This window comes from Bos indicus x Bos taurus, chromosome 13 (assembly GCF_003369695.1).
Source record: "Bos indicus x Bos taurus breed Angus x Brahman F1 hybrid chromosome 13, Bos_hybrid_MaternalHap_v2.0, whole genome shotgun sequence".
NCBI classification, from domain to species: domain Eukaryota; kingdom Metazoa; phylum Chordata; class Mammalia; order Artiodactyla; family Bovidae; genus Bos; species Bos indicus x Bos taurus.
The window spans coordinates 32,573,348-32,584,522 of record NC_040088.1 but is presented as its reverse complement, the minus strand read 5'-3'; positions in this window follow the sequence as shown (position 1 = coordinate 32,584,522).

Below are 11,175 nucleotides of genomic sequence, written 5' to 3'. Positions count from 1 at the left end.
CAGTGTGTTTTCTGGAAAGTTTGAGACTGCAGCTATCCAGCTTTCACAGGTGAAAGTACTATTTTTACCATCAAGCCCCAATTCCCAGGTTCTCAAAACAAGTTTTTCTGCAGCTTCAGAAAGACCATATAGAGATGATTTTAGGACACACTGTACCATTCCATGAGAAAAGAGATCAGGGGAGTGTGTTCTGTGAGTGTTGACAGCCATACCTGTTGTTACCCTGATTAGGTTAAACTGTACTCTCAAGACGACGCCCCAGCAAGAAGTAACAAGCAGCCTGTTTCTTTAGGAAATCTCAAATACTTGATCAAAGCTGATATTGTAATAAACAGAAAAATTACCCGTTGTGGTTTTGGGGGCAGATTTGAGGCTGAAACTACCTGCTTTCATAGGGGAATAAAACTGCTTTTGCCTTTAGGTGCCAATAACCAGATTCAGAAAAGTATGTTTCCCTGCTGTTTCAGAGCTGTGTAAAAGACATTTCTAGGACATACTATACCATTCCATGAGAAAAGAGGTCTCAGGAGGGTGTTCTCTGAGTGCTGACTGTCCTAACTCTGAACTGGTGAAACTGTTCTCAGATGACTTCCCAGCAAGAAGTGGCAAGATGCCAGTTTCTTTCATAAAACACAAATACTTGACCAAAGTTCTTGTTGTGATGAAGAGAACAATGAAGCAGGGTGTTTTAGGGGCAGTTTTTTAGTGGCTATATCTACCCAGCTTTCATGGGGGGAAAATACTGCTATTGCCATCAGGCCCCAATTCCCATGTTCACAAAAGCATGTTTCCTTCCCGTTTCAGAGCTGTGTAAAGAAACATGAAGGACACACTGTACCATTACATGAGAAAAGATGTCAGATTAGAGTGTTTTGTGTTGACTACCATACCTGCTGTTACCCTGATTAATTGAAACTGTAATGTCAGATGACTTCCCAGCAAGAATGGCAACAGCCTGTTTCTTTATGAAAACTCAAATGTTTGACAAAATCTGTTGTTTTAATGAAGAGAAAAATGAACCAGTGTGGTTTTTTGACAGGTTTGAGGCTGCAACAATTCAGCTTTTACAGAGGGAAAATATTGATTTGCCATCAGGTACCAATTTCCAGGTTCTCAAAAACACGTTTGCATGTCTTTCACAGCTGTGTAAAGGCATTCCCAGGACACACTGTACCATTCCATGAGAAAAAGTTCAGAGGAGAGTGTTCTGTGAGTTTTGACTAACACAGCTGTCATTACCTTGACTAGGTGAATCTGTTCTGTCATATGACTTCCCAGCAAGAAGTGGCAAGCAGCTGTTTCTTTCTCAAAACTCAAAAAATTGACCAAAGCTGTTGTTTTATGATGAAAAATATGAACCAGGGTGCTTTTCTGTCCAGTTTGAGGCTGAAACTATCAAGCTGTTACAGAGTGAAAATACTAGTTTTGCCTGCATATGAGAGTTGTGTAAAGATACTCCTAGGATGCACTGTAAGATTCCATGAGAAAAGAGGTCAGGGGAGAGTATTCTGTGAGTACTGACTACCATACCTATTGTTACCCTGATTAACTGAAACTGTACTCTCAAATGACTTCTCAGCAAGAAGTGGCAAGAAGCCTGTTTATTTAGTAAAACTCAAATACTTGATCAAAACTGTTGTTGAAGTGAAGAGAAAAATCAGCCAGCGTATTTTTCTTGAAGGTGTGAGGTGGCAACTATCCTACTTTCACAGGTGGAAAATACTGCTTTTGAAATCATGCCTCAAATCCCAGGTTCAAAAAAATAGGTTTCCCTGCAGTTTCAGAGTTGTGTAAACACTTGGAGGACTCACTGTACTAGTCCATGAAAAAAAGGTCAGAGTGAAAAAAAGGTTCTGTGAGTGTTGACTGCCATGCCTGTTACCCTGATTAGATGAAACAGTGCTGTCAGACGACTTCAAAGTTTTAAATGGCAAGCAGCCTGTTTCTTTCAGAAATTTCAAATACTTAACAAAACTGTTGTAATGAAGAGAAAAATGAACCAGTGTGTTTTTCTGGCAGATTTGAGGCTGCAAATCTCCAACATTCACTGGCGGAAAATATTGGTTTTGCCATCAGGCCCAAGTTTTTGCAAACTTTTCACAAAGACATGTTTCCCTGAAGTTTCAAAGCTGTGTAAAGACACTCCCATGATACTATGTACCATTCCATGAAAAAGGAGGTCAGGGGAAAGTGTTCTGTGCGTGTTGAATGTCATATCTGTTGTTACCCTGATTAGGTGAAGCAGTAATATCAGATGACTTCCCAGCAAGAAGTGAAAAGCAGCCTTTTCTTTCATAAAACTCTAATGCTTGACCAAAGCTGTTGCTGAAATCGAAAGAAAATGAACTAGTGTGTCTTTCTTGAAGGTTTCAGGCTGCAACTCTCTAGCTTTCACAGGGGACAATATTGCTTTTGCCATCAGGCCCTGTATCTCAGGTTCAAAAGAACATGTTTTCCATCAGTTTCAAAGCCATGTAAACACTCTTAGGACACACTGTACCATATCATGAGAAAAGAGGTCAGGGGACAGTATCCTGTGAGTTGAGCTATGCCTGTTTTACCCTGATTAGCTGAAACTGTACTGTAAGATGACTTCACAATAATAAGTGGGAAGCTGCCTGCTTCTTTAAGAAAACTCTAGTCCTTGATCAAATCTGATGTTGTAATGAAGGGAAAAAATGAATCGCTGTGTTGTTCTGTCAGATTTGAGGTTGCAACTATCCAGCTTTCACTGGGGATAAATACTGGTTTTGCCATCAGGTCCCAATTTGCAGTTTCACAAAAACATGTTTCCCTGCAGATCCAAAGCTATGTAAAGACACTCCTAGAACACACTGTACCATTCCATGAGAAAAGAGGTCAAGAGAGAGTGTTTTGTGAGTGTCGACTGCCATATCTGTTGTTACTCTGATAAGGTGAAACTGTACTGTCAGATGACTTCCCAGAAAGAAGTGGCAAGTAGCCTGGTTTTTTAAGAAAGCTCAAATACTTGACCAAAGGTGTTTTTATGAAGAGAAAAATGAACCAAGGTATTTTATATCAGTATTGAGGGTGCAATTTTCCAGCTTTCACAGGAGGAAAATACTGCTTTTGCCAATGGTCCTCAATGCCCAGGTTCAGAAAAACATGATCCTCTGCAGTTTCTGAGCTGTGTAAAGACACAACTAGGACACACTGTACCATTCCATGAGAAAAGAGATCAAGGGAAAGTGTTCTATGAATGTTGACTCCCATAACTGGTGTTACCCAGAACAAGTGAAACTGTACACGCAGATGACTTCCCAGCAAAAAGTGGCAAATAGTGAATTTCTTTCAGAAAACTCAAATATTTGACCAAAGCTTTTATTGTAATGAGAAGAAAAATCGACCAGTGTATTTTTCTGGCCTGTATGAGGCTGCAACTACCAGCTTTCTAAGGGGGGAAATACTGCATTTACTTTAAACCCCAATTCCCAGGTTCACAAAGACATGTTTCAGTACAGTTTCAGAGGTGTGTGAAGACACTCCTAGGACACACTGTACCATTCCATGAGAAAGAGTTTAGGGGAAAGAGTTCTGTGAATGTTGACTTCCATGTCTGTTGTCACCCCGATTAAATGAAACTGTACTGTTAGATTACTTCCCAGTGTGATAGGGCAAGAAACCAGTTTCTTTCAGAAAATTCAAATATTTGACAAAAGCTTCTGTTGCAATGAAGATAAAAATGAATCAGTGTGCTTTTCTAGCATGGTAAGGCTGATACTATCTGCTTTTACAGAGGGAAAATACTGCTTTTGCCATCAGGCCCCTATTCCCAGGTTCACAGAAACATGTTCCCCTGCAGTTTCAGAGCTGTGTAAAGACACTCATAGGAAACACTGTACCATTCCATAAGAAAATAGGTCAGGGAAGAGTGTTCTTTGAATGTTGACTGCCATACCTGTCATTACCCTGATTGGTGAAACGCTACTGTGAGGTAACTTCCCAGCAAGAAGTGGCAAGCAGCCTGTACTTTCTAAAACAAAAAACTTAAACAATGCTGTTTTTGTAATTAAAAGAAATGTGAAACACTTGGGTTTTCTGGCAGGTTTGATACTGCAATTATCCAGTTTCTAAAGGTGGAAAGTATAGCTTTTACCATAAAGGCCAAATTCCAGGTTCACAAAAGCATGTTTCCTGGCTGGTTCAGAGTTGGGTAAAAACACACCTATGACACACCATTCCATCCATGAGAAAGATGTCAGTGGAGAATGTTCTGTGAGTGTTGATTGCCTTACCTGTTCTTACTTTTATGAGGTGAAGGTACTGTCAGATGACTTCCCAGCAAGAAGTCAGAAGCATCATTTTTATTTCAGAAAACTCAAAATCATGGTCAAAGCTGTTGTTGTAATGAAGAGGAAAATGAACCAGTGTGTTATTCTGGCAAGTTTAAATCTGAAACTAACCAGTTTTCACTCAGGAAAATACTTTTTTGTCATCAGGCCCCAATTCCCAGGTTCACAAAAACATATTTCCCAGCAGTTTCAGAGCTGCATAAAGACACTCCCATGACACATTGTACCATCCCTTTAGAAAAGATGTCAGGGAGGAGTGTTCTGTGATTGTTGACTACCAAACCAGTTGTTACTCTGGTTAGGTGAAACTGTACTGTCAGATGACTTATCAGGAGAAAGTGGCAAGCAGCCTGTTGCTTTCAGAAAACTCAAAAACTTGACCAAAAACTGTTGTTAGAATGAGGAGATAAACGAATCAGTGTGTTTTTCTGGCAGGTTTGATGGTGGAACTATCCAGCTTTTGCTACGGGAAAAAACTTCCTTTGCTATCAGGCCCCAATGCCCAGGCTCACAAAAACATGTTTCTCTGCATTTTCAGAGTTGTAAAGACACACCTATGAAACACTGTATTGTTCCATGATAAAAGGGGTCAGGGGACAGTGTTCTCTGAGACTTGACTCCCATACCTGTTGTTACCTTGATTAAGTGAACCAGCACTGTCAAATGACTTCCCAGCAAGAAGTGTCAAGCAGCCTGTTTCTTTTAGAAAGTTCAAAGATTTGACCAAAGCTGCTGTTGTAAATAAGAGAAAAATGAACCAGTGGGGTTTTCTGGCAGGTTTGCATTCTTGTTCTGTTACTCAGTCATATCTGACACTTGTGACCCCATGGACTGCAGCATGCCAGGTTTCCCTGTCCTTCACTATCTCCTGTAGCTTGCTCAAACTCATGTCCATTGAGTCAGTGATGCCGTCCAACCATCTCATCCTCTGTCATCCCCTTCTCTTCCTGTCTTTAATCTTTCCCACCATCCGGGTCTTTTCTAATATATCAGGTGGCCAACATAATGGAGCTTTAGATTCAGTATCAGTCCTTCCAATGAATATTCAGGATTGATTTATTTAGGATTGACCAGTTGGATCTCCTTGCAGTCCAAGGGACTCTCAAGAGTCTTCGCCAACACCACAATTCAAAAGCATTAATTCTTCAGCACTCAGCCTTCTTATGGTCCAACTCTCACATCCATTCATGATTATTTGAAAAACCACAGCTTTGACTAGAAGGATCTTTGTAGGCAAAGTAATGTCTCTGCCTTTTAATATGCTGTTTAGGTTGATCATAGCTTTTCTTCCAGGGAACAAAGTGGAAAACTTTTAATTTCATGGCTGCAGCCACCATCTGCAGTTATTTTGGAGCCCAAGAAAATAAAGTCTGTCACTGTGTCCATTGTTTCCCCATCTATTTGCCATGAAGTGATGGGACCAGATGCCATGATCTTAGTTTTCTGAATGTTGAGCTTTAAGCCAACTTTTTCACTCTCCTCTTTCACTTTCATCAAGAAGCACTTTAGTTCTTCTTCACTTTCTGCCATAAGGGTGGTGTCATCTGCATATCTGAGGTTACTGATATTTCTCCCAGCAGTCTTGATTCCAGTTTGTGCTTCATCCAGCCCAGCATTTCTCATGATGTACTCTGCATATAAGTTAAATAAGCAATGTGACAATATACAGCTGCCACATGCTCCTTTCCCAATTTGTAACCAGTCTGTTGTTCCATGACTGGTTCTAGCTGTTGCTTCTTGACATGCATACAGGTTTCTCAAGAAGCAGGTAAGGTGGTCTGTTAGTCTCAACTCTTTAAGAATTTTCCACAGTTTGTTGTGATCCACACACTCAAAGGCTTTGGTGTAGTCCATACAGTATAAGTAGATGTTTTTCTAGAACTCTCTTGCTTTTTTGATGATCCAACAGATTTTGGCAATTTGATCTCTGGTTCCTCTGCCTTTTCTAAATATAGAATGAACATCTGGAAGTTCTCAGTTCATATACTGTTGAAGCCTGGCTTGGAGAACTTTCAGCATTACTTTTCTAGCATGTAAAATCAGTGCAATTGTGCAATAGTGTGAATAGTCTTTGGCATGGCCTTTCTTTGGGATTGGAATGAAAACTGACCTTTTCCAGTCATGTGGCCACTGGTGAGTTTTCCAAATTTGTTGCCATATTGAAGGTAGGTTTGAGGTTGAAAATATCCATCTTCCAAAGGTGGAAAATACAGCTTTTACCATAAAGGCACAATTCCCAGGTTCACAAAAGAATGTTTCCCTGCATTTCGAGAGCTTTGTAAAGACACACCTAGGAAACACTGTACCATACCATGAGAAAAGTGGTCAGGGAAGACTGTTCTGTGAGTGCTGAGTGTCATACCTGTTTTTACCCTGATTAGGTAAAACTGTAGTGTCAGATGATTTCTTAGGAAGAAGTGGCAAGCTGACTTTTTTTTTCCAGAAAACTCAAAAATTCGACCAAAGCTGTTTTTAAATAAGGAGAAAATGAACAGTGTGTTTCTCTAAAGCTTTTGAGGCTGCAATTATCTAACTTCCAAAGGTGGAAAATATAGCTTTTACCACATGGGTCCAATTCCCAGGTTCACAAAAGCATGTTTCCAAACTGTTTCAGAGTGATGTAAAGACACATCTAGAACACACTGTATCATTCCATGAGAAAAGATGTCATTAAAAAATACAAACTACAGGAGAGAATTCTGTGAGTGTTGACTGCCATACCTGTTGTTACTCTGATTACATGAAACTGTACAGCCAGATAACTTCCCAGCAAGATGTGGGAAGCAGCCTGTTGCTCTCAGAAAACAAAATCACAACCAAAGCTGTTGTTTTAATGAAATGAAAAAATGAAATAGTGTGTTTTCTGGCAAGTTTAAAGTTGCACCTATCCAGCTTTCACTGGAGGAAAATACTTTTGCCATCAAGCCCCAATTCCCAGGTTCACAAAAGTAATTTTCCCTGCAGTTTCAGAGCTATGTAAAGACACTTCTAGGACACATTGTAGCTATTCTATAAGAAATGATGCTAGGTGAGTGCCTTCTGTGAGTGTTGAACACCATACCAATTGCTACTCTAATTAGGTGAAACTCTTTCAGATGACTTCCTAACAAGAAGTGGCAAGCACTCGGTTGCTTTCCGAAAACTCCAAAACTAGAACAAAGCACTTGTTATAATGAAGAGAGAAATGAACCAGTGTGTTTTTCTGGCACTTTTGAGGCTGAAGATATCCAGCTTTCACAGTGGAAAAATACTTCTTTTTCCATCAGGCTCCAATTACCAGGTTCACAAAAAGATTTTTCCCTTTAGTTTCAGAGCTGTGTATACACTCCTAGGCACAATGTAGCACTCCAAAAGAAAAGAGGTCAGGGAGAGTGTTCTGTGGGTGTTGACTGCCAAACCTTTTGTTTCTTTTATTATGTGAAAGTCTATTGTCAAATGACTTCCCAGCAAGAAGTCTGAAGCATCCTTTTTATTTCAGAAAATTCAAAATCACGACCAAAGCTTTTTTTGTAGTGAAGAGAAAGATTAACCAGTGTGTTTATCTGGCAAGTTTAAGGCTGAAACTATCCAGCTTTCACTGGGGGAAAATACTTTTTTTTTTTTTTTTTTTTTGCCATCGGATCCCAGTTCCCAGGTTCACAAAAACATTTTTCACAGCTGTTTTAGAGCTGTGTAAAGATACACCTGGGGCACACTGTACAATTTTATGAGAAAAGAAATCAGGGGAGAGTGTTCTGTGAGTTTTGACTGCCATACCTGTTGGTACCCTGATTAGGTGAAAATATACTATCAGATGACTATGCAAGAAGTGGCAAGAAACCTGTTAGGTCCAGAAAACTCAAAAACTTGACCAAAACTGTTGTAATTAAGATAAAAATAAACCAGTGTGTTTTTCTGACAGGTTTGAGGCTTCAATTATCCAGCTTTCCCAGGTGGAAAATGTTGCTTTTGCTACAAGGGCCCAATTCCCATGTTCACAAGGTATGTTTACTGGCTGTTTCAGAGTTGTGTAAAGACATACCTAGGACACAAGGGACCATTCTATGAGAAAAGATATCAGCGGAGAGTGTTCCTTAAGTGTTGAATGCCATACTCGTTTATTCCCTGATTTGGTGAAACAGTGTTGTCAGGTGACTTCCCAGCAAGAAATGGCAAGCAGTCTGTTGCTTTCAGAAAACTCAAATCCTGACCAAGCTGTTGTTGTAATGAAGAGAAAAATGCACCAGTGGGTTTTTCTGGCAAGTTCTAAGGTTGCAATTTTCCACCTTCTGCTGGTAGAAAATATTGGTTTTAGCAAAAGAGCCCAATTCCCAGGTTCACAAAAGCATTTTACTGGTTATTTCAAAGTTGTGTAAAGACACACATAGGAAACATTGTACCATTCCTTAAGAAAAGATGTCAGTAGAGAGTGTTCTGTGAGCACTGACTGCCATATCTCTCTTTCCCCTGATTACCCAAAATCGTGCTATCAGATGACTTCCCAGCAAGAAGTCAGAAGCATCCATTTCGTTTCAGAAAACTCAAAATCATGACCAAAGCTCTTGTTATAATGAAAAGAAAAATTAACCAGTGTATTTTTCTGAAAAGTCATAGCAGCAACTATCCAATTTTCACTGGTGAAAAATATTTCTTTTGCCATCAGTCTCCAATTCCCAGGTTCACGAAAACATTTTTCCTGCAGTTTCAGAGCTATGTAGACACTTTAAGCCTTCTCTTACTCCTTTCCCAATTTTGAACCTGTCTGTTGTTCCATGAAAAGTTGAAACTGTTGCTTTTTGACCTGCATACAGATTTATCAGAAGACAGGTGATATGGTCTGGTACTCGCATCTCTTTAAGAATTTCCACAGTTTGTTGTGATCCACACAGTCAGAAGCTTTAGAATTAGTCGAGGAAGCAGAAGTAGACATTTTCCTGGAATTTTTATGCTTTTTCTATGATCCAATGGACATTGGCAATTTGATCTTTTGTTACTCTTCCTTTTCTAAATCCAACTTATCCATGTGGAAGTTCTTGGTTCACATCCTGCTGAAGCTTAGCTTGAAGGATTTTGAGCATAACCTTGCAAAATGAGAACAATTATACGGTAGTTTGAACATTCTTTGTCATTGCCCTTTTGGGGTATTGAAATGAAAGTTGATCTTTTCCAGTCCTGCGGTCACTTCTGAGTTTTCCAAATTTGTTGACATATTGAATGCTGCACTTTAATAGCATCGTCTTTTAGGATTTTAAATAGCTCAGCTGGAATTCCATCACCTCCACTGTTTGTGCGTAGTAATGCTTCCTAAGGTACCCTTGAATTCACACTCCAGGATGTCTGGTTCTAGGTAAGTGACCTGTACCAATTTACATTCCTACCAATGGTGTAGGAGGGTTCCCTTCTCTCCACACTCTCTACAGCATTTATTGTTTGTGGATTTTCTGATGGTAGCCATTCTGGCTGCTGTGAGGTGATATCTCATTGTAGTTTTGATGTGCATTTATCCAATAATTCATGAAGTTGAACATCTTTTCATATGCCTGTAGGTGATCTGTATATCTTCTTTGGAGAAATATTTATCTAGGTCCTCTGCCAATTTTTGATTTGGTTGTTTGTTTTAATGCAGTTAAGCATCATGAGCTGTTTGTAACTTTATCCCTTGTTGGTCACATCATTTGCAAATATTTTTTGCCAATCTCTGGGTTATATTTGCATTTATTGTTTCCTTTGTTGTGCAGAAGCTTTTTGGGTTTAAGTATGCCCTATTTGTTTATTTTTGGTTTTGTTTTCATTATTCTGAGAGATGGACAGAAAAAGATATTGCTACAATTTATGTCAGAGAGTGTTCTGCTAATGTTTTTCTCTAGCAGTTTTATAGTGTTTGGTCTCACGGTTATGTCTTTAATGCATTTTGAGATTATTTTTGTGTGTAGAGTTAAAGAATTATCTGATTTCATTTTTCTACATGTAGCTGTTCAGTTTTCCAAGCACCATTTGTTAAAGAGACTGTCTTTTCAACATCTTGTAGTCTTGCATCCTTTGTCATAAATTAATTGGCCATGGGTGAATAGGTTCATTTTGGGGGGGTTTATCCTGTTACATTGATCTATATTTCTATTTTTTTGCCAGTCCCATACTGTTTTTCTGACTGTAGCTTTGTAGTATAGTTTGAAGACAGAGAGTCTGATTCCTCCAGCTCCATTTTTCTTACTCAAGATTGCTTTGGCTATAAGGGTTTTTTTATGTCTCCTTTAAAAAAAAAAATGAGATTTTTTTTAGTTCTAGTTCTAAGAAAAATGCCATTGGTAATTTGATAGGGATTGCATTGAATCTGTAGATTGCCTTGGGTAGTTAGTGGCTTTGACAATATTGATTCTTCCAATCCACGAACATGGTATATCTTTCCATTAGTTTGTGTCTTCTTCAATTTCTTTCATCAACATCATGGTTTTTGGAGTACAGGTTTGTCTCCTTAGGTAGGTTTTTTTACTAGACTCTTTTTTCTTTTTGATACAAAAACAAATGGAATTGTTTCTTGAATTTCTCTTTCTGATCTTTTGTTGTTAGTGTGTAGAAATGAAACAGATATCTGTGTATTATGTTTGTAGCATGCAACTTTACCAAATCCATTGATAAACTCTAGTAATTTTCTGGTAGCATCTTTAGAATTTTCTGTGTATACTATCATGTCATCTGCAAACAGAATGCTGCACTATAGTTTGTTGATTGCTCTTCCATTTCTGCATCCCCTCTCTTCCCTGATTAGCAAGTGGTTGAACCTGCCATTTGGAACTCAGGGAAGGTCCTGGAGGCTGAATAAACCCTATTTCCCACAAATGAGAAATGGGGGACACAGAAAGGATTTATGCCTGGGAACCCCACA